The sequence below is a fragment of the Carcharhinus amblyrhynchos genome, chromosome 2 (genome assembly GCF_965287045.1).
Source record: "Carcharhinus amblyrhynchos chromosome 2, sCarAmb.v2.hapA, whole genome shotgun sequence".
NCBI lineage: Eukaryota > Metazoa > Chordata > Chondrichthyes > Carcharhiniformes > Carcharhinidae > Carcharhinus > Carcharhinus amblyrhynchos.
In genome coordinates, this window is record NC_137325.1 from 143,430,963 (window position 1) to 143,452,386 (window position 21,424).

At 50.2% G+C, this 21,424-nt stretch overlaps 1 protein-coding gene across 1 annotated transcript in view; it reads right to left on the reverse strand.

Annotated features, from left to right (window-relative positions):
- The window catches only part of vill (villin-like), a 77,656-nt gene extending 56,713 nt beyond the window's left edge, over nt 1-20,943 (reverse strand). The window contains 1 exon segment of the mRNA XM_080213633.1: nt 20,859-20,943. The gene's annotated coding sequence lies outside the window, so the exon portion shown is untranslated.
- Between the last annotated feature and the right edge of the window lie 481 nt (nt 20,944-21,424).

Sequence of the window (21,424 nt, forward strand, 5' to 3'; positions counted from 1 at the left end):
TTAGATCGAGCGGATCTGTGTCCCTGGGGGGGCATTGGTTCAATCATTTGATGCCAAAAGTAACGCTGAAGTAGTCAGGATTCTTGTTGAAAATACAAACAGCTGAGGTATATCCCTCCTCGGGAGGGAAGCCTGTCCTTGTGTCAATGTGGCTCCACATATCTACTGGAGTATTACAGCAACATCTCACCATGTGCGTTCTCCAAGGAACTGGGAATAATAAACACCAGCCTTGTTCACATCTCGAGAGTGAATCAAAATAAACACTTAGTGGGACACATGTGGATTTTTGTCCTCTGATTTTCCAGCATCTTTCTATCAGAATAACCCCACAGGATGGCCAGCCATTGGGGCTACGGGTCACCAAGGACACCCTTGAAGAAACTACAAAGGGTTGTGAACGTAGCCCGGTCCATCACACAAACCAGCCTCCCATCCATTGACTCTGTCTACACTTCCCGCTGACTCGGAAAAGCAGCCAGCATAATTAAGGACCCCACACACCCTGGACATTCTCTCTTCCACCTTCTCCCATCAGGAAAAAGATACAAAAGTCTGAGGTCACGTACCAACCGACTCAAGAACAGCTTCTTCCCTGCTGCTGTCAGACTTTTGAATGGACCTACCTCGCATTAAGCTGATCTTTCTCTACACCCTCGCTATGACTGTAACACTACATTCTGCACCCTCTCCTTTCCTTCTCTATGAACAGTATGCTTTGTTTAGCGTGCAAGAAACGATACTTTTCAGTGCACACCAATGCATGTGACAATAATAAGTCAAATCAAATCAAAATATGGGGATAGTGCAGGCAGGATGATGGCATTGAGGTAGAGCCATGGTCTAGTTAAATGGTGCAGCAGGTTTGAGGGGTCGAATGGCCTACCCCTGCTCCTGTAATCTACGTGAGGTCCAGGCTGAATATAGAAAACTTGGCAACAAAAGGAAAAGCAAGATGAGTAAAACTAAAGGAGTTTCCCACAGCGAAGTGGTCCAGGTTGGGGATGCCGTGTCTGAGAGCGCGGCGGGTACAACTGTGTCTTTCAGAAGAGAATTGGAGAGGTTCTTAAAGGAGAAAAACCACTCAGCTCCCTGGTAAAGGTGGGGAGAATGGGGCCAGGTGAGTTGCTCTTAATTTGATTTATTATTGTCACTTGTATTAACATACAGTGAAAAGTATTATTTCTTGCACTCTATACAAAGCATACCATTCGTAGAGAAGGAAAAGAGAGATTGCAGAATGTAGTGTTACAGTCATAGCAGAGAAAGATCAACTTAATACAAGGTGGGTCCATTCAAAAGTCTGACAGCAGCAGGGAAGAAGCTGTTCTTGAGTCGGTTGGTACGTGACCTCAGACTTTTGTATCTTTTTCTCGATGGAAGAAGGTGGAAGAGAGAATGTCCGGGGTGTGTGGGATCTTTAATTATGCTGGCTGCTTTTCTGAGGCAGCGGGAAGTGTAGACAGAGTCAATGGATGGGAGGCTGGTTTGTGTGATGGATTGGGCTACATTCATGACCTTTTGTAGTTCCTTGCGGTCTTGGGCAGAGCAGGAGCCCATACCAAGCTGTGATACAACCAGAAAGGATGCTTTCTATGGTGCATCTGTAAAAGTTGGTGAGAGTCGTAGCTGACATGCCAAATTTCCTTAGTCTTCTGAGAAAGTAGAGGCATTGGTGGGCTTTCTTAACTATAGTGTCGGCATGGGGGGGGACCAGGACAGGTTGTTGGTGATCTGGACACCTAAAAACTTGAAGTTCTCGACCCTTTCTACTTCATCCCCATTGATGTGGACAGGGGCATGTTCTCCTTTACGCTTCCTGAAGTTGATGACAATCTCCTTCATTTTGTTGACATTGAGGGAGAGATTATTGTTGCCGTACCAGGTCACCAGATTCTCTATCTCTTTCCTGTACTCTGTCTCATCATTGTTTCAGATCCGACCCACTACGGGGGTGTCATCAGCAAACTTGAAAATCGAGTTGGAGGGGAATTTGGCCGCACAGTCATAGGTGTATAAGGAGTATAGTAGGGGGCTGACAACACAGCCCTGTGGGACACCGGTGTTGAGGATGATCGTGGAGGGGGTGTTGTTGCCTATCCTTACTGATCTGTGGGTTAGGAAGTTCAGGATCCAGTCGCAAAGGGAGGAGCTGAGGCCCAGCCATGGAGTTTGGAGATGTGTTTTGTGGGAATAATGGTGTTGAAGGCTGAGCTGTAGTCAATAAATAGGAGTCTGACATAGGTGTGCATGTTATCGAGGTGTTCCAGGGTTGAATGCGGGGCCAGGGAGATGGTGTCTGCTGTGGACCTGTTGCGGCGATAGGTGAACTGTAGTGGATCCGGGTAGTCCGGGAGGCTGGAACTGATTTGTGCCATGGCTAACCTTTCGATGATGGAGGTCAGCGTCACCAGCCGATAGTCATTGAAGCACACTGCTTGGCTTTTCTTAGATACTGAGATGATAGTCATCTTCATCACGTAGATAGAGACCTCAGATTGTTGTAAGAAAGAGACAGCACAGGCTCAATGGGCCAAATAGCCTCCTTCTGTGCTGTAACCATCCTATATTACTGACATTACAATAGTGACCACAATTCCAAAGTATTTCATTGGCTCTGAAGCAGTTTGAAGTGTCCTGTGGTCAGGTTCCACGTTATGTAAATACAAAACTTCCCTTTAATGTTTCAACTTGATCCCCACTGTAAGGGTACCAGGTCTATCATTTATTATTAGTGTCATAAGTAGGCTTACATTAACACCGCAATGAAGTTACTGTGAAATTCCCCTAGTCACCACAGTGTGGCGCCTCTTTGGGTCAATGCACCCAACCAGCACATCTTTCAGACTGTGGGAGGAAACCCACGCAGATACGGGGAGAATGTGCAGACTCCATACAGACGGTGACCCAAGCCGGGAATTGAACCTGGTTCCCTGGCTCTGTGAGGGAGCAGTGCTAATCACTGTGCCACTCCCCTAACTCTAGGCTCTGCCCTTTAAATGTTCTTTGTGACTAAGGGACATGCCCTCGATCAACAGAACATTTCCTTACAATGTTTGAGTTTAGATAGCTCCGTGTATAGACATTGTCAGGCACAATACTAACAGAGCAGCTTATTCCACACACCCTTGCGCACAGACACGCGCACAGACACAGACACACACCCCCCCAGGAGAGTTGAAGCCAGTTTATTGAAGTGAACTTTCAGAAATAACAACAGAAAATTTTGGAAATATTCACAGGTTTTGACCTTCTAACTTGCCCTCAGTCTGATGGAAGGTCACAAAGCAGCAATATTTAACCCTCTCTCTCGCCAATTCACCTAACCTTCATATCTTTAGAGACCAAGGGGTAATTTAGCATGGCCAATCCACTTAACAGGCACATCTTGGGACATTAAGGGACAATTTAACATGGCCAAGCCACCTAACCCGCATGTCTTTGAACTGTGGGAGGGAACCGGGGCACTCGGAGGAAACCCATGCAGACACGGGGAGAATGTGCAAACTTCACACAGACAGTGACCCGAGCCAGGAATCGGACCCGGGACCCTGGTGCTGAGAGGCAGCGGTGCTAACCACCGTGCCATTGCGCCGCCCAGCAAAGTCTGTTGATACCTGAACCAAAATTCAATGAATAAATCTGGAATATAAAGCTGGTTTCGGTAATGTGGCCATGACAACGATCTCCCGGTCTGGCTTACATGTGACTCCAGACCCACAGCAACTCTGAAAAGCCCTGGCGAGTCACTCAGTTCAATGATGGATGGGCAACACACACACAGGACCTTTCACAGTGATGCCCGCATCCTGGAAAATGAACACAGAAAAACTACAGCACAACCAGGCCCTTCGGCCCACAAGTTGCGCCAATCATACCCCTACCTCCCAGGCCTATCTATCACCCTCAATCCCATTAAATCCCATATACTCATCCAGAAGTCTCTTAAAAGACCCCAGCGAGTTCGCCTCCACCACCACCGACGGCAGCCGATTCCACTCACTCACCACCCTCTGAGTGAAAACAGCACAAGTTCAATGACCAGGGATTTAAGATGATTGCTAGAAGGTTAGGGCAGCACGGTGTCACAGTGGTTAGCACTGCTACCTCAGAGTGCCAGGGTTCGATTCCTGGCTCGGGTCACTGTCTGTGTGTGGAGTCTGCACATTCTCCCCGTGTCTGCGTGGGTTTCCTCCGGGCGCTCCGGTTTCCTCCCACGGTCCAAAGATGTGCGGGCTAGGTCGATTGACCATGCTAAATTGCCCCTTAGTGTCGGGGGGATTAGCAGGGTAAGTATGAGGGATAGGGTGGGATTGTGGTCAGTGCAGACTCGATGGGCCGAACGGCCTTCTTCTGCACCGTAGGGATTCTATGATTAGAGGGGATGAGAGGAAAAGCTTTTCCACTCACAGGGGTGGTGGGGATCTGGAGTGAGGGGGTGATTGAAGCTGGAACGCTCAACTCCTTCACAAGGAACCCGGGTCTGCCTCTGAAGAGCTGGAACCTGCTGGGAAGTGGGGTTGAGATGAGAGACGGGGTTATTTTTCCTCTTGGCTGGGGCGTACACAATGGGGGACTAGCTGGGGTACATGCGTGGGGTTATGGGGGTAGGGTCTGGGTGGGACAGTCGTCGGCGCAGATTCGATGGGCTGAACAGCCTCCTCCTGCGCTGTTGGGATTCTCTGATGAGGTGGTCTCGTTGAAACACGTCGAATTGTTAAGGGGGCTTGTCAGGGTAAATGCTGAGAGGGCGTTTCCCATCCTGAGACAGTCTGGGACCAGAGGGCAGAGTCTCAGAATAAAGGGACACCAGTTCAATAACTGGGGGAATTTCTTCTCTCAGAGGGGTGAGAGTCTTTGGAATTCATTTCCACACGGCTTTGGGGGCGGAATCATTGTGTATATCTAAGGCTGATCAGTCAGGGAATCAAGGGTTAGGGGGAAAGGGCAGGAAAGTGGGCGTGACGAATGTTGGATCAGCCCCGATCCTACTGAATGGTGAAACAAACTCAAGGGGCCGAATGGCCTACTCCAGTCCATGATGCCTATGGTCTTATGATGGGCTGAATGGCCTCTGTCTGCTCTCCCACGGTTCTTAGAATCCCTACAGTGCAGAAGGAGGCCATTCAGCCCATCGAGTCTGCACCCACCACAATCCCACCCAGACCCTATCCCCACAACCCCCCACATTTATCACCAGCTCCCCCTCCCACCCCACCCCCGACACTAAGGGGCAATTTCAGCACGGCCAAATCCACCCAACCCGCACATCTTTGGAGCGTGGGAGGAAACCGGAGCGCCCGGAGGAAACCCACGCAGACACGGGGAGAATGTGCAAACCCCACACACAGACAGTGACCCGAGCCGGGAATCGAACCCGGGCCCCTGGCGCTGTGAGGCAGCGGTGCTAACCCCACCGCGCCGCCCCCCCCCTGCTCGGGAGAACCCCTGGTCTAAAGCAGATCATTTCCCAGACACTGATGGGAACCAGCTGATTGAAGACACAGACACACACACACACACACAAGGGGCCTTGTGTACGGTCACAGTGTGTGTGTGCACCCATCAGAACTAATGACAGGTGACGCACGGCGCAGACTGTAAGCCTGGGAACGTGCAGTTGGCACAGATTAGATTCTGCCCTTTCACAGTGAGGCCTCTGTTACCCTGGCCGGTGTGAGAAGGTGCATTCGAACCTGGGGCCTCCCCCCCCCCCCCCCCACCACCCACTTCCATCAGGCATTTACAACCCTGACTGATGGAGACAGCCACATCCCAGAGCCAGCCGTCCATTTCAAACAGGCCTGTGGAGGACACCTCCAAACTGAGTCACTTCGCCCGCCTGCTTGGTGCCCTGACCACCGTCCAGCTGGCTGCCTGAAGGGGAAGCCTATTTCCATTCGAACTAAAAGGCCACTTTCTTCCTGCTTACCTCGCTGCCTGGCCCTGCTGGTGGATACGTGCATTCGTATAGCGCCCACAGTACAGTTTAAGAGCATCCGGCGGCATTCCGCAAACTGAGGTTTGGCGCCCAGCCGCGTAGAAACATGGACGATAGGAGCAGGAGGGGGGCCATTCGGCCCTTCGAGCCTGCTCCACCATTCATCATGATCATGGCTGATTGCCCAACTCAATAGACTGATCCCACATTCCCCCCCCCCCCCCCCAAATTATCCTTTGATCCCCTTTGTCTAGACAGCAGAGTGACACAGCGGGGCTGGCACAGTGGTTAGCACTGCTGCCTCAGAGCCCCAGGAACCCAAGTTTGGTTCCCGGCTCGGGTCACTGTCTGTGTGGAGTTTGCACATTCTCCCCGTATCTGCGTGGGTTTCCTCCGGGTGCTCCGGTTTCCTCCCACAGTCCAGAAGACGCGCTGGTTAGGGCGCATCGGCCGTGCTAAATTCTCCCTCAGCGTACCCGGACAGGCGCCGGAGTGTGAGGGGATTCTCACAGTAACTTCATTGCAGTGTTAATGTAAGCCCTACGTGACTAATAAATGAACTTTAAAACTCTAAACCTTAACCCATTCTTGAAAACATAAAATGTTTTGGCTTTCTGTTTGGTGAATTCCACAGGCTCATCACTCCCTGGGTGAAGAAATGTCTCCTCATCTCAGTTCTAAATGGTCTACCCTGTATCCTCAGACTGTGACCCCTGGTTCTGGACACCCCCCACCATCAGGGAACATCCTCCCTGAATATACAACAGGACAGATGATCAGAACCTCATTTGAAAGAGGTCCACTTTAAGGAGATTCTTCGGGGAAGAGATGGAGGGGGAGAAAGGGTGGGAGGCAGGGGTTTAGGAAGGAAATTCCTGTGCCTAGTGCCTGTACAACTAAAGGCACGGTAATCCCGCTGATGGAAGCCATTCAGCCCATCTAGTTCAACCTTCCTTACAACACCTGGGTCCTAACAGCTCTGTGGGTGTACCTACACCACTCGGACTGCAGCCAGTTCAAGGAGGAGGCCCTCCACCACCTTCTCAAGGGGGAATTAGGGATGGGCAATAAATGTTGGCCTAGCCAGCGATGCTGAGTGGATAAAGAAGGAAGAATTTGCAGCAGAGTCCACAGCTCTGATTCCCATTGCCATTCCTGGCAAATCACACCAAATACTCACCAACCTTTGGACAAAAAAGTGAAATTTTGGTCTCCTTTTCTGGGGAAGGATGTTCTTGCTCTCGAGGGAGTGCAGCGTAGGTTTACCAGGCTGATTCCGAGGATGGTGGGACTGATGTATGAGGAGAGGTTGACTGGGTTAGGATTGTTTTCACTGGAGTTCAGAGGGGGGATCTCATAGAGACTTATAAAATTCTAACAGGACTGGACAGGGTAGATGCAGGGAGGATGTTTCCGATGGTGGGGGGAGTCCAGAACCAGGGGTCACAGTCTGAGGATTCGGGGTAGACCATTTAGGACGGAGATGAGGAGACATTTCTTCATCTAAAGAATTCATTACTACAGGAAGTAGTTGATGCCAAAACATTGAATATATTCACAAGGCGGCTGGATATAGCACTTGGGGCAAATGGAATCAAAGGTTGTGGGGAGAAAGCAGGATGAGGCTATTGAGTTGATGATCAGCCATGATCGTGATGAATGGTGGAGCAGGCTCGAAGGGCCAAATGGCCTCCTCATGCTCCCATCTTCTATGGAATATGGAAGCTGTCATTTCCCAATGCTGTAAGGAATGTTAGTTGAGGGATAATCTTGGTTCATCACTGAAACAGTGGTTCAAGAAGGCAGCTCACCACCACCTTCTCAAGGATAATTAGGGATGGGTAATAAATGTCACCCACACTCACATACCAAGAATTATTAATTTAAAAAATTCCCCTGAAAACCACATACTGGTGACCACGGTGATGAGGAGCAGGAAACAGCCACAAGAATGCACACAGGGATCTAGGTGAGGCCTGTAGTGTGAGGCAGCCTGCACCGGTCACCTTCAAAGTCAACGGGAAGGTTGGAGAACCGGAACAACGAGTTTCAGGACAGCTTTAGGAAGGTGTATTCCCTTGGAGACGCTAAATTGTGAACTGCAACAGTGGAACGTCCCTCAGCTCCGACAAACCAGGTCCCACTTTGGATCTCTCTGTGGCCAGTGACCTCCCAAGATGGCCAACAGTCTTCCAATGACAAAGGGAGTGGGATTTTGAGGGCCACAGTTTCCATTGCCAAAAGTTGGCCGAGGCAGAATTTGGTTCATGTCTTAAATCGCACCAAATCCCGTAAAACCACCACCTTTACTGTAAATGACAGAACCCTGAGGAACACTGACATACAGAGGGATCTGGGCGTGCAGGTCCACAGTTCCCTAAAAGCGACAAGGTGATTAAGAAGGCAAATGGCATGCTTGCCTTCATCAGCCCGAGAATTTAGTATCATAGACCATAAGACGTAGGAGCAGAATTAGGCCACTCGGCCCATCATTGAATCTGCTCCACCATCTAATCATGGCTGATATTTTTCCCATCCCAGTACAAGAGTTGGGAAATCATGTTGCAGCAATATAAAACCTTGGTTAGGCCGCATTCGGAGTATTGCGTGTAGTTCTGGTCACCACACTACCAGGAGGATGTGGAAGCTTTGGAGAGAGAGCAAAGAAGGTTCACCAGGATGTTGCCGGGTCTCGGGGGTGTTGGCTATGAGGAGAGGTTGAATAAACTAGGATTGTTTTCACTGGAAAGACGGAGGCTGAGGGGAGACCTGATAGAGGTCTACAGAATGATGAGACAGGGTGGATAGTCAGAGGCTTTTTCCCCAGGGTGGGACTGTCAATTACACGGGGGGGCACAGGTTCAAGGTGAGAGGGGGAAAGTTTAAGGGAGATGTAACGGGGGGAAGTTTTTCACACAGAGAGTGGTGGGTGCCTGGAACGCGCTGCCAGAGGAGGTGGTGGAAGCAGGTACATTAACAACATTTAAGAGGCATCTGGATGGGTACAGGAATAGGGAGGGAATAGAGGGATACAGACAGGGTGAGGGCAGGAGGGTTTTTGTGGTTTAGTTGGAGCATCATGATGGACATGGGCTTGGCAGGCCGAACGGCCTGATCCTGTGCTGGACTTCTCTTTGTTCTTTCTTCTCACTGGTCTACATTGACTCCTGGTCAACCAAGGCCTTGTTTTTAAAATTTCCTTGCCCCTCCCGATCTCTGTAATCTTTTTCCATCCTGTGATCTCTACAATCTGTCTTCTTGAGATCCCGGATTTCCTTCACTCCGCCCGCCATTGGCAGCCGGAGTTTCAGCTTCCCAGCGGCTCGGGAATTCCCCCAGTGACCGTCTCCGCCTCCCTCCTCTCCTTCTTCAACCAAACTTGTGGTCATCTGCCCGAACATCCCTATCTGTGTCTCAGGGTGTTATAACACTCCTGCAAAGACCCCAGGGGTGTTTTATTGTGTTTAAGGTGCTGTATGAACATTGCTGCAGACCCAACAGATCTGACTTTCAGGACGGGCCTTGTCGTAGGCATGGAGGAGGCCATTCAGCCCCTCAAACCTGCTCTGCCAGCCAACTGGATCACATTTAGAGTGATAGAGGTTTACAGCATGGAAACAGGCCCTTCGGCCCAAATGGATAACGTTGGAATAGTTTAGGTTAGAGGGTCATTAGATTGGTTCCACTGGTCAGCGCAACATCAAGGACCGAAAGGCCTGTACTGCGCTGTAATGTTCTATGTTGTCCACGCCGCCCAGTTTTTACTACTGAGCTAATCCCAATTGCCCGCGTTTGGTCCATATCTCTCAATATCCATCTTACCCATGTAACTGTCTAAAAACTTTTTTAAAAAAAATTGTACCCACCTCTATTACTACCTCTGGCAGCTTGTTCCAGACACTCACCACCCTCTGTGTGAAAACATTGCCCCTCTGGACCCTTTTGTATCTCTCCCCTCTCACCTTATGCCCTCTAGTTTTAGACTCCCCTACTTTTGGGAAAAGATGTTGACTATCTAGTTGATCTGTGCCCCTCATTGACCAATGCGTCAACTCCATTTATCCCTGCCAACTGTTCATCACACCCAACAAAAATCTATCCACTTCATTCTTGAAAGCTCCAACTGAACCCCAACATCCATTGTTCCCACAAGAGGATATGACCCATCTCCCGGCAACACGGTAGAATAAGTTTAAAGTTTATTTATTATTGTCACAAGTAGGCTTACATTAACACTGCAATGAAATTACTGTGAAAATCCCCCAGTCACCACACTCCAGCGCCTCTTCGGATTACACTGAGGGAGAATTTAGCATGGACAATGCACCTAACCAGCACATTTTTCAGATTGTGGGCGGAAGCCTGAGCACCCGGAGGAAACCCACGCAGACACAGGGAGAACGCGCAGACTCTGCACAGACAGTGACCCAAGCCGGGAATCGAACCCGGGTCCCTGGCGCCGTGATGCCACAGTGCCAACCCACGGTGCCGCATAGTGGACCAATAACTTAAGAGTAATGACATGGAGACACGAGTTCAAATCCTACCAAAGCTCCTGGGAAATTTTAAATTAATTAAAATAATAAATATGGAGTAAAGTACCATTCTCGTTAATAATGATCATTAAGCTTTTATCGATTGTTGTAAATACCTATCTGGTTCACTAATGTCTCTTCAGAGAAGGAAATTTATTCATTTGTGGGACATTGGTGTTGCTGGCCAGCATTCATTGCCCATCCCTAGCTGCCCTTGGAGGGCAGTTGAGAGTCAACCACATTGTGTGGTTCTGGAGTCACATGTAGGCCAGACCAGGTAAGGACGGCAGATTTCCTTCCCTAAAGGACATTAGTGAACCAGTTGGGTTTTTCCAACAACGGTTTCATGGTCATCAGTAGATTCTTAATTCCAGATTTTTTTTATTGAACTCAAATTTCACCATCTGCCGTGGTGAGATTCGAACCCAGGTCCCCAGAACATTAGCTGAGTTTCCGGATTAATGGTCTAGTGATAATACCATTAGGCCATCACCTGCCCTGAAATCTGCTGCCCTTACCCGGTCTGGCCTGTATGTGACTCCAGAGCCACAGCAATGTGATTGAGACTCAACATTGCCCGTGGGACATCACAGTGGCACAGTGGCCGCCTCACAGTGCCAGGGACCCGGCTTCAATTCCCGGCTTGAGTTACTGTCTGTGTAGAGTCTGCAAGTTCTCCCTGTGTCTCCGTGGGTTTCCTCCGGGTGCTCTGGTTTCCTCCCACACTGCAAAGATGCGTGGATTTGGTGGATTAGCCATGCTAATCCACCTAAGGGAATTAGCTAGGGGAAATGCGTAGGGTCTGGTTGAGATTGTGGTCAGTGCAGACTCAATGGGCCGAATGGCCTCCTTCTGCACTGTAGGGATTCTATGATTCTCTGAAATGGTGAGTGAGCCACTCACTGCAAGGAGGGGCAGTTAGGGATGGGCAATAAATGCTGGCCCAGCCAGCGACACCACATTCCAATAATGGATATAGAAAGAGAAACACGTCAGCTGTCAACTGAACAAAAAAGCTGAGAAACCAAAATCATAACAGAAAAATCACGAGAAAGACAAAGAATGTTAGTCCGCCCCGTGAGGGAAACAGCCCAGTTCAACCTGTTATTCCCAGCCCTGGCAAACCACCAGGTTTACCTTCAAAGGCACTGCTGGTGACAGGTTAAACCAGGTGGCCAGTAAAGGATCCCATGGTCACTGTTTCGAAGAAGAACAGGGATAATTCCCCTTGAGAGCCTGACCATTCCCTCAATCAATCACCATTACAGGTGCAACGACAATAATCTCTCCCTCAGTGTCAGCAAACCAAAAGAGATAGTCATCAACTTCAGGAAGTGTCGTGGAGAACATTTCCTGGTCTACATCAATGGGGATGTAGTGGAAATGATCGAGAGCTTCATGTTCCTCGGTGTCTGGATCACCAACAATCTGTCCTGGTCCCCCCATGCTGACGCTATAATTAAGAAAGCCCACCAACGCCTCTACTTTCTCAGAAGACTAAGGAAATTTGGTATGTCAGCTACGACTCTCACCAACTTTTACAGATGCAGCATAGAAAGCATTCTTTCTGGTTGTATCACAGCTTGGTATGGGCTCCTGCTCTGCCCAAGACTGCAAAGAACTATAAAAGGGTCATGAATGTAGCCCAATCCATCACACAAACCAGCCTCCCATCCACTGACTCTGTCTACACTTCCCGCTGCCTCGGCAAAGCAACCAGCATCATTAAGGACCCCACACAACCCTGAAAGACTCTCTTCCACCTTCTTCCATCGGGAAAAAGATACAAAAGTCTGGGGTCACGTACCAGCCGACTCAAGAACAGCTTCTTCCCTGCTGCTGTCAGACTTTTGAATGGACCTACCTCGTATTAAGTTGATCTTTCTCTACACCCTAGCTTTGACTGTAACATTACATTCTGCACTCTCTTCTTTCCTTCTCCCCTATGTATCATAGAATCACACAGTGCAGAAGGAGGCCATTTGGCCCATCAAATCTGCACTGTCCACAATCCCACCCAGGCCCTACCCCCATACATTTACCCTAGTTAATCCCCCTGACACTAAGGGGCAGTTTAGCACGGCCAGTCCACCTAACCCGCACATCTTTGGAGTGTGGGAGGAAACTGGAGCACCCGGAGAAAACCTGTGCAGATATGGGGAGAAGGTGCAGACTCCACACAGATAGTGACCCGAGGCGGGAATCGAACCCGGGTCCCTGGCGCTGAGAGGCAGGAGTGCTAACCCCCTGTGCCACCGCGCACTCTACGAACGGTATGCATTGTCTGTATAGCACACAAGAAACAATACTTTTCTCACTGTGTACCAGTACATGTGACAATAACAAATCAAACCAAAGCGATACTGCCGAGATCTTCCGGCATTTTCTGTTTTTGTACCACTAAATATCACTTGTTTGCTCCTAGCTGATTTTGTTACGTGGGAACTTGCAAATTGGTCTGCGGGTCACGCTGCCTTACGACGGTGACAACACTTCAGAATGAGGGTCTGTATTATTTAGTGGAGGGTAGGTTTGTGTCACTGATACAGTGGGAGGGTTGTGTGGTTATCATCCTGGAGAGGTGCGGAGGGTGTTACGGACCGTTAAACGCTTTGGGACATCTTGTAGCCCTGACTGGTGCGATAGCAAACCCCGTTCGGTTCTTTGACCGGCTGCGGGTTAATGTGTCCCCGAGAGGATTGAAGATTGTCAGAGGTTTCAGACGTATCCGAGGAATGCAGGTGAGCAGGAAGCGAAAGGCTTTCTTGCTGAGGCTGAGGGATTTGTGCAATTAACTCTGTTGGAGCAGAGCTCCATTTAAGAGAAAAATTCCCTGTTTAATTCCTCCACTCACTGCGCTCCACCCCATTCCTGGCATTTAGGAACAGTTTCTAGACACCCCTCATCTCTCTCTCACACACATCACTGCAAACGTTACTTCATGAGGTTTGAACCACAGAAAAGTTACAGAGCCAGAGGAGGCCATTCAGCCCGTATTGTCCATGCAAGCCCGAGGACACCCAGGTACCCTTCCTAATCCCACCTTCCTGAAGGCTGTTATTTACAGGTGGGATCCTCCACTCTGAAGTCCAGGTTATGCTTAAAGTTTTTAAAGTGTATTTGTTATTAAGAAGCCTCACAACACCGGGTTAAAGTCCAACAGGTTTATTTGGAATCGCGAGCTTTCGCAGCGCTGCTCCTTCCCCAGGTGGGTGGAACTCACCCGATGAAGGAGCAGTGCTCCGAAAGCTCGCGATTCCAAATAAACCTGTTGGACTTTAACCCGGTGTTGTCAGATTTATTAACCTGCCCATCCCAGTCCAATGCCAGCATCTCTGCCTCATATTTATTATTAGTCACAAGTGGATGGCACGGTGGCACAGTGGTGAGCACTGCTACTTCACAGCACCAGGAACCCGGGTTCGATTCCCGGCTTGGGTCACTGTCTGTGCAGACTCCGCACATTCTCCCCGTGTCTGCGTGGGTTTCCTCCCGCATCTGAAAGACGTGCTGGTTAGGTGCATTGACCCGAACGAGCGCCAGAGTGTGGCGACTAGGGGAATTCCACAGTAACTTCATTGCAGTGTTAATGTAAGCCTTACTTGCGACTAATAAATAGCTTTAACTTTAGGCTGGCACTGACACTGCAATGGAGTTAGTGTGAAAATCCTCTAGTTGCCGCACTCCAGCGTCTGTTTAGGGACACAGAGAGAATTTAGCACGGCCAATGCACCCTAACCAGCATGTGTTCCAATGTTGATGGGATGGACTCTCCCCATGTCCAGTGACTGGGGAAACCTACTAGAAACATCAACTAAAGTGAGCTGGCCTCAGCTAAGATAACAAGAACTTGCATTAACATAGCACCTTTAGCCACATCAACTTGTCATCACATAATCATAGAATCCCTCCGGTGCAGAAGGGGGCCATTCAGCCCATGAAGTCTGTACCCACTCTCTGACAAAGAATCTTACCCTTTTGCCCCACCCTATCCCCATAACCATATGCATTTGCTACGGCCAATCCACCAAACCGGCACACCTTTGGAGTGTGGGAGGAAACCCAGGTAGACATGGGGAGAATGTGCACCTGAGGCCAGAATTGGTGTCTCTGTGAGGCAGCAGTGGGGATGTGGTAAACCCATTGGATTGAACTGAGTGACTTGCTCAGCCATTGCAGAGGGCATGTCAAGAGTCAACAGCGTCTGGAGTCGCATAGAATCAAAGAAACCATACCATGCAGATGGAGGCCAATTGGCCCATCAAGGCTTACCCAACAACAATCCCACCCAAGCTCTATCCCCGTAACCCCACGCTAAGAGTCAATTTATCGTGGCTAATCCACCTAACCCACACATCTTCGGGCTGCAGGAGGAAACTGGAGCACCCGGAGGAAACCCACGCAGACACGGGGAGAATGTACGAACTCCACACAGACAGTGACCCAAGGGGAATCGAACCCGGGCCCCTGGCGCTGTGAGGCAGTGGTGCTAACCACTGTGCTGCCAGACTGGGAAAGAATTCCTTCCCCGACAGGGCACTCGTGAATCAGACAGGTTTTCACATGGTCACTATTATGGAAACTAGCTTTTCAGATTGTATCAACTGAATTCACACTCCACCAGCTCCTGTGGGAGGATTGAACCCCCCCCCCCCCCCCACCCCACCCCCTCCCCACAGCAATAGCCAGGATTACTAGTCAGGCAACATGACCCCTACAGCACTGAGGAAACAGTGTTACCACGGAGATACAGCAACACTGAGGAGACAGCGTTACCACGGAGATACAGCAACACTGAGGAGACAGCGTTACCACGGAGATACAGCAACATTGAGGAGACAGCGTTACCACGGAGATACAGCAACACTGAGGAGACAGCGTTACCACGGAGATACAACACTGAGGAGACAGCGTTACCACGGAGATACAACACTGAGGAGACAGCGTTACCACGGAGATACAACACTGAGGAGACAGCGTTACCACGGAGATACAACACTGAGGAGTCAGCGTTACCACGGAGATACAACACTGAGGAGTCAGCGTTACCACGGAGATACAACACTGAGGAGACAGCGTTACCACGGAGATACAACACTAAGGAGACAGCGTTACCACAGAGATACAACACTGAGGAGACAGCGTTACCACGGAGATACAACACTGAGGAGACAGCGTTACCACGGAGATACAACACTGAGGAGACAGCGTTACCACGGAGATACAACACTGAGGAGACAGCGTTACCACGGAGATACAACACTGAGGAGACAGCGTTACCACGGAGATACAACACTGAGGAGACAGCATTACCACGGAGATACAACACTGAGGAGACAGCGTTACCACGGAGATACAACACTGAGGAGACAGCGTTACCACGGAGATACAACACTGAGGAGACAGCGTTACCACGGAGATACAACACTGAGGAGACAGCGTTACCACGGAGATACAACACTGAGGAGACAGCGTTACCACGGAGATACAACACTGAGGAGACAGCGTTACCACGGAGATACAACACTGAGGAGACAGCGTTACCACGGAGATACAACACTGAGAAGACAGCGTTACCACGGAGATACAACACTGAGGAGACAGCGTTACCACGGAGATACAACACTGAGGAGACAGCGTTACCACGGAGATACAACACTGAGGAGACAGCGTTACCACGGAGATACAACACTGAGGTCAGTTGGATAACAGAATCATCGAGAACTGACGCGCACACAGTCATGTCCTAAGCATAGAATTACACACACTTGCACAGATGCACTGACCCGTGCTCCTTTACCCACACAAACCCACGCACAGAATCTCACTGTGGTGTATACACCCTGACACTGATAGATATGCAACATCACACAGCACTGCAATATTCTCTGTCTGGGGAACCTCCTCTCTGCAGGAGTTCCTAGCAAGCATTCTCAGAGAAGTAGCTTCATTTAAGTTTAAAGTTTAGTTTTTAGTATCACAAGTAGGCTTACATTAACACTGCGATGAAGTTACTGTGAAAATCCCTCAGTTGCCACACTCCAGTGCCTGTTCGGGTACACTGAGGGAGAATTTAGCACGGCCAATGCACCTAATCAGCACGTTTTTCAGACTGTGGAAGGAAACTGGAGCATCCAGAGGAAACCCACGCAGACACGGGGAGAACATGCAGACTCTGCACAGACAGTGACCCGCGGCTGGAATCGAACCCGGGCCCCTGGCGCTGTGAAGCAGCAGCACTAACCACTGTGTCACCGTGCCACCATGGGTGAAGGGAGCCTGGCTTTGGTTGGATCAAGGAGAGGAGGTAAGGGGTGGGCTGGGGCTGTGTCCCGGGAGGCAAGGTCTCTGTCGGGCCTGTTCCTTAATCTCTGCCCCAATACCAATTAGCCAAGCTCCCGCCACATCGCCACGACGACCGTTGCTCAGTGGTCCGTGTGAGGGATCCCAGCCCAATCCTAAGGTTCTTCGCTCTAAACAATGTGGAAGCCGTTCTAGGCCACACCACAGTAACACTGAGGAATACTCCCCACGCACGCACACTGCAGCGGCCTTGCCCAGATCTCGTTCCACCACCTCCACACCAAGGGCTTACCTCTGAAACCCTGCCAGCTTGATCAGCATAAAACACCAACACGTTACAGGAGGCCATTCAACCCAACATTCCCCTGCTGGCACACTGACATCGCCGTCTCATTGTGTTCACCCTCTGCTTTCTGTCTGTAGCCTGGCAAAGTTCCCGTTTTAAGTCCATATCCAAAGTTTCTATTGAATCAGCTTCTGGCACCCTTTCAGCCTCATGTAAGCTCACTGAGTCACTTCCACTTTTTGCGATAATATTTGAACCTAAAAGCAGATCACTGCCCATTCTTTTTGAATGGACCTACCTTGTATCCAGTTGACCTTTCTCTACACCCTAGCTATGACTGTAACACTGCATTCTGCACCCTCTCCTTCCCTTTTCAATGAACGGTATGTTTTGCCTATATAGCATACAAGAAACAATGCTTTTCACTGTATGTGATAATACATGTGACATCTGGTGAACTGGTGCGGCAACAATAATCTCTCTCTCAATGTCAACAAAATGAAGGAGATTACCATCGATTTCAGGAAGTGTAGAGGGGAACATGAAAGGGTTGAGAGCTTCAGGTTTTTAGGTGTCCAGATCACCAACAACCTCTCCTGGCACCACCCCCCACCCCCCCCATGCCAACACTATAATTAAGAAAGCCCACCAACCCCTCTACTTTGTCAGAAGACTGAGGAAATTTGGCACATCAGCTATGACTCTCACCAACTTGTACAGATGCCCCACAGAAAGCATTCTTTCTGGTTGTATCACAGCTTGGTATGGGCTCCTGCTCTGCCCAAGACCGCAAGGAACTACAAAGGATCGTGAATGTAGCCCAATCCATCACTCAAACCAGCCTCCCATCCATTGACCCTGTCTACACTTCCCGCTGCCTCGGAAAAGCAGCCAGCATAATTAAGGACCCCACACACCCCGGACATTCTCTCTTCCACCTTCTTCCAATGGGAAAAAGATACAAAAGTCTGAGGTCACGTACCAACCGACTCAAGAACAGCTTCTTCCCTGCTGCCATTAGGCTTTTGAACGGACCTACCTCGCATTAAGTTGATCTTTCTCTGTACCTTAGCTACGACTGTAGCACCACATTCTGCACTCTCTCCTTTCCTTCTCTATCAACAGTATGCATTGTCTGTATACGGCGCAATAAACAGTACTTTTCACTGTACGCTAATACATTTGGATAATAATAAATCAGATCAAATCAAAATCGAACGAGGTCAAAATTCTCTCCTTTTGGATTGTGGGATCTTGCTTTGCACAGGGTTCCGTGCGGGTGGGGCGGCGGTGAACAAAGGTGGGAGGAGGTTTGTGCGGGTCGCTCGCCCCTCTGATTCCTTTGACCTTTGATCTGGGCCCTCCTGTGTGTGGGGACAGCCCCTCTCTATTCGCCCGATCACGTCCCCCCCCCCATCCATTTAAGCACCTCTGTTGTATTTTCCCCCTTCACCTCCCCCACCCCAGTTTCTCCACTCTCTCCGCGTGCCTGAACGCTCACTGGTGTTTCGCGGGACGGGAGCTGGTCTTGTTGGGCGGGATTTTGCGGGCTTGCTCGATCCAGGGTCGGAAAATCCAGCTTGAGCTCCCCACTGCCCGCTTGATGTTTGTGGGATCTTGCTGTGCGTGGACTGGCCGCCGCGTTTCCTGCATCACAACAGCGACTCCGCCTCAAACGTATTCCGTCGGGCTGTAAAGTGTTGCCGAGGGGCGCTACGTAAATGCAGGGCCTTCCGCCACCCAAACCACCACCCACTCCCCCCCCCAACCCTCACCTCGGAGTTCCAGCACGGGTCCATGGGACGGGGAAACCGGAATTCACTCGAGGTGAAAAGGATCCCTCGAGGAGGAGGGAAACCGCAATCGGGGACGGGCTTGGCCCGGAATTTCCTGCCCCTCTGTCTCACCGAGCGGAATCAGGCTCTTAAATGTAAAATGTATTAGGGAGGCAGTGGCGCAGTGTCACTGTCACTGTCCAGAGACCCACGGGGAATGCTCCAGGGACCCGGGTTCGAATCCCACCACGGCAGATGGTGGAATTTGAATTTAATAAAAATCTGGGATTAAGAATCTACTGATGACCATGAAACCATTGTGGGAAAAACCCCATCCGGTTCACTAATGTCCCTTTGGGAAGGAAATCTGTTGTCCTGACCTGGTCTGGCCTACACGTGACTCCAGACCCACAGCATTCAAATGCCCTCTGATAGGAAGGGACAGACAGTAAATACTCACGTAAAAATGATTAGAAGAGCATCTGGTATAAACCTCCCCCCTGCCTCACACACTCTGGGATCAGGAGGGGGCCATTCAGCCCCTCGAGCCTACCCCTCTACTCGACCAGGCTCGCACTGAAACCGTCCTCAGTTCACCTGCCCTCCATTGTGCCTTCACCCAGCGACAAATAGCTGCTCCCCTCCCCCAGGTGCCCACAGCGCAAGGGGAGGAGGAAGTGGAGGGGGCGAGGGAGACAGTTTCTGATTTCCACAGCCCTTTGTACAGGAACAAGTGGCCTGTCGCCTCCGGCTCTCCCTTTTAACAAAATTATCGCGTCGTCTCGTCTTTGGATCCTGGCCCCCCTCACACTCGCGTTCCCCCCCGCCCCCCCCAACCCACCCACACCCTATCACACAGACACACACACACTCAAAAGACAGACACACACACACACACTCAAAAGACAGACACACACACACACACTCAAAAGACAGACACACACACAAATACACACACACACTCAAAGACAGACACACACACACTCAAAGACAGACACACACACACACACACACACTCAAAGACAGACACACACACACACACTCAAAGACAGACACACACACACACACTCAAAAGACAGACACACACACACACACTCAAAAGACAGACACACACACACACACTCAAAAGACAGACACACACACAAATACACACACACACTCAAAGACAGACACACACACACTCAAAGACAGACACACACACACACACACACACTCAAAGACAGACACACACACACACACTCAAAAGACAGACACACACACACACTCAAAAGACAGACACACACACAAATACACACACACACACTCAAAGACAGACACACACACAAATACACACACACTCAAAGACAGACACACACAAATACACACACACACTCAAAGACAGACACACACACAAATACACACACACACACTCAAAGACAGACACACACACAAATACACACACACACACTCAAAGACTGACACACACACAAATACACACACACACACACACACACTCAAAGACAGACACACACACAAATACACACACACACTCAAAGACAGACAGACATAGAGATACACGCACACATTCACACACACACTCAAAGACAGACAGACACACACACTCACAGCTCCAAACTCTCACTGCATCTCTCTCTCTCTCTCCGCAGAGAATTAAATCCAGCTCTGAGACTGGTTCCGTGCCCCACCCGTTCCCAATTCGGCTCCAGCAAAGTCAAATCCCTCACTCAGGTCAATCCGAATCACCCTCACCCTCTCCCCCACCCGGTACCAGGGCACCCCCCCCCCAACACAAACCCCCCCCGCCCCACCTTCTCCTCTCCCACTCTGTCTCCCCACACCCTCCAACCCAACTCCGAGACAGCAGCACCGCCCGCAGTTAGAAATGGTGTACAGGCCCCAGTTATTGAGATTATACTTTCCAGGAGTGGTGGATGAGAATTAAACAAAAAGTGCACCCACAGAGAGACACACACACACAGACACACAGACACACACACACACACAGTGCTGCAGGTTACCTGTTGCTGCCTCGCACACCTCTCTGGGAGTAAGTACCTGTGATCTTGCTCTCAGCCTCTTGGTGACCACACCTGTCGAACCTGCTCTCTCACTCAAACAGGGCGGGGGAATGTAGCAGCCAAATAAAAACCAACAAACACCTTGATGACTCAGTCCCTCAAACATCCTTCCTTCCTCTCCCTCCATCATCCCCACCCCCCCCCCCCCCAAACCCTGGGGAACCTGGTTTAATAATCCCAAAAACACACACACACACACACAGAAACCAGTCATCCATTCGGCCCATCGAGTCTACTTTACCCCCCCTCCCCCCCACCCAAGTTCAATCAGATTGTGGCCTTAGCTTCACTTTCCTGCCTGTCCCCTCCCCCCCGCGACCCACCCCGTAACCCTTCACTCCCTTGTCAATCTAATGGTCTCGATCATTAACCTCTCCCCAAACCCCCCCTCCCCCAGTGCCACTCACCCCGTCCCCCATCTCTGCAACTGCCTCTTGGACCCCACAATATCTTCTCCAGCAGCCCCCCCTCCTCCTCTCCCCCCAGCCAATATTCCCCCCCTCCTC